We start from the raw sequence: 3,418 nt of genomic DNA on the forward strand, positions 1-3,418 counted from the left end.
TTTCCCTAACCACACTTGCCAACTTATTATAATTCATTTTTGAACGATTTGATTAGCTAGTTAATATAATCAAATAATTTTAGCTAAAGATAGAAAAATTGTAAATTGTAGTAATATTCTAATTTTCAAGGCATTTATGTCCCATAATAGATAGAGAGAGTTTCTTGAGTGAATGGAACGAACTTTCATGATTTACATGATTAAATCTTTTTAGATTATCGATATAATTTTTCTTATAAATAATACTCCTCCGTCCCATAGTAGATGTCACACTTTTCTTTTTAGATGTCACACTTTCTCTTTTGGAAAAAGTTTCTTCTCACGTCAATTATAAAATTATATTTTCTCTCACCACTTAACACACAAAATAACATCTCCTAAAATCTCGTGTCATCTCCCAAATGTGACATCTCCTATGGGACGGAGGGAGTACTAGCTAAATAAGAGACTGCAACAATGTCCTTTTGGACATGAGACAACAAACAAAACCATCACATGTTTCGCCTGATGAAAAAAAAATACTAGAATAAAAGTAGTAAATCTACATTTAATTATTAAGTGTGCCACCGCTTATAAACAGTGAATGCGGGTTGTATGCAGCAATCCGACACTTGGAGAAATGGAAAACTGTGACATAGAGTTAGAGAAGAAGAATAAATCCGAAAATGGAGATGAGGAAACGAAACAAGAAGATGTCATCACAGACAAAAAGAAGCAGCTTGGTGGTGTTAGAACAATGCCATTTATTCTTGGTTTGCCTCTCTCTCAATTACCATGTTAACACTTTTAGAAATTTTATAGTTTTGTTTATGTATGTGTCTGTGTGAGAGATTTGTTCATTCTTGGTAGCCCACCTTCTTAGATTGTTGTAAAGATGCAATCTTTAATCTTTACTATGTGAATGTGATAACAAAGACTCATTCTTGGTAAGTCCACCTTCATATGTAGCTTTGTGTGTGTTTGTGTCATAAAACAGAAAGACTGTGTTGTCATACATTATTGAAAAGTTGGAATAGAAAATAAGTTTTTACCTAAAACTGGTTGCTTTAGAGATGGATGGTGTAATCAAACATAACCTTCCCATAATACCGAATTGATCCCTTTTTACACATGCATCTCTATCTTTTGATTTTGAAATTGCTTGGATAATTGTCCCCAACTTGAGGCTGATTATGAACAAGAAAATTAAAAAACTGAATCTTTAATGAAGCTGCTGTCATAATCTTACAATCATGTAGCATTTCAAGAAATTTGGTTGCAAATAGATGTGTTCTAAGTTTTAGCCTTACACCTTACTTGTCAGCAAACGAAGCATGTGACAGATTCGCAACATCCGGTTTTCATGCCAACATGATCACATACCTGACTCAGGTGACTCAGGTGCTGAATCTGCCTCTTGTCAAGGCATCAAACACCCTCGCAAACTTTACGGGAACTTCTAACTTCACCCCAATCATCGCTGACTCGTTTGCTGGTAGATATTGAACAATAACCGTTGGTTCCTCCATCTACGTGCTGGTGAGCTAGTCTGTCCTTACCCATCTAATAAAAAAACAAACGATAAACATTCTAAAAAAACTTGTTGACAAAGTGTTTGTGTATCGTGTGCTTGTTCTTGCAGGGGATGGTTGCCATCACGATATCGGCCACCCTACCTCAGCTCCGTCCCCCTCCATGCCCGACTCAAGAGAACTGCGTTGAGGCCTCTAATAGCAGCTTTGGGTGCTCTACCTTGCCCTCCTCCTCACGTCGTTGGGCACGGGTGAGATTAGGCCGTGTGTGGTGACATTTGCTGCTGATCAGTTTGATATGAGCAGAGCAAAAACAGAGTCTAGGAAGTGGAATCTCTTCAATTGGTACTATTTCTGTATGGGGTTTGCCTCTTTACTTGCTCTAACTGTTGTTGTTTATATCCAAGACAATGTTAGTTGGTCTTTGGGGCTCGGGATTCCTACCATCGCCTTAGCTTTGTCTGTCATCGTCGTCGTTCTTGGGTCCCGTTAGTACAAGAAGATCAAGCCCGTTGGAAGCCCTTTCGTTCGAGCTGCTCAAGTGATTATTGCGGCTGTGAGGAAGAGGAAAGCCATCCTACCGGATGATCCGACTACCCTATATCACAACAAAGATCTTGATGTTGATATCTCAACCAATGGCCGGCTTCTCCACTCGGACCAGTTTAAGTAAGTTTTAAAAGCTCGTACTAGTGCTTTATTTAAGGGGGCATTTACTTTTTATGTTATTGATTCTTCAAAGGATATTATTGTGAAAAGACGTTAGGCGCCAGTCTAGCGCGTAACGTCTTTAAAAGTCATTCTACATTGATGACTTATGGTTATGTTTGTTGACTTTATTGAAAGATGCTTAGATCGGGCCGCCATACCATTTGATTCGGACATGAAGGGTTCGTCAGGGCGGGCCAACTTGTGGAGACTGGCAACGGTCCACAGAGTCGAAGAGCTGAAGACCATTGCCAGCCTCGTGCCAATATGGGCGGCGACCATCTTACAAGTGGCCTCACATTCCCAGATAAACAACTTCACCATCCAACAAGCTCGAACGATGGACCGTCACATATTGTCATCCTTCAAGATCCCACCGGCCACAATGTTGATATTCTCAACCCTAACCATCATCCTAGCCCTCCCGGTCTACGAGCGCGTTTTCGTCCCCTTAGCCAGACGCATGACCGGCCACCCTGCAGGCATGTGCCTGCAGAGGATGGGAATAGGCTTGGGGATGGGAGTCCTATCCTCCCTAGTCTCGGGGCTAGTCGAGATCAAGAGGAAAATGTGGCGACCGAGCACAACCTACTCGATCGCCCCACGACCATCATACCAATCAGCGCCTTCTGGCTAGTCCCGCAGTACTGCCTGCACGGACTAGCTGATGTGTTTTCATTGGTGGGGCACATCGAGTTCCTGTACGACCAGTCGCCCGAGAGCATGAGGAGCACGGCAGCGGCGCTGTATTGGATAGCGATCGCGATCGGGAATTACGTTAGCACGTTGATGGTGACGTTGGTGCATCGGTACAGTGGAGAGAAAAGGAATTGGCTTCCGGACATAAACCTTAATAGGGGGAAATTGGAGTGTGACCATTGGCTGGTGAGTGGAGTGCAGGCTGTGAATTTGGTGTACTATGTTGTATGTGCATGTTTTTACAAGTGAAAATCTATACAAATAACTGATAAAAATGAGGGAGATGTTGAGTGTGCTGATGATGATAGGGAAGCAGAGATGGTCATCAGGAAATAGAGTGATTTGGTTGTACTATGTTGTATTTGCATGTTTGTAAGTATGCCGTGTTTGGATTTTATGGGAACTAGGTGCGACTTAATTAATTTTTCGAAAACTAATTTATGACCATTATCATTACATAAATTTGATATATTATGAGAAAGTATATGATTAGTTGATAA

The 3,418-nt window shown here is 41.2% G+C and overlaps 1 pseudogene; it reads left to right on the forward strand.

Moving 5' to 3' along the window:
- Positions 1–619: 619 nt before the first annotated feature.
- LOC125186585 lies at positions 620–3,207 on the forward strand (annotated as a pseudogene).
- Positions 3,208–3,418: the final 211 nt, after the last annotated feature.

Source organism: Salvia hispanica, chromosome 5 (genome assembly GCF_023119035.1).
Source record: "Salvia hispanica cultivar TCC Black 2014 chromosome 5, UniMelb_Shisp_WGS_1.0, whole genome shotgun sequence".
Taxonomy (NCBI): domain Eukaryota; kingdom Viridiplantae; phylum Streptophyta; class Magnoliopsida; order Lamiales; family Lamiaceae; genus Salvia; species Salvia hispanica.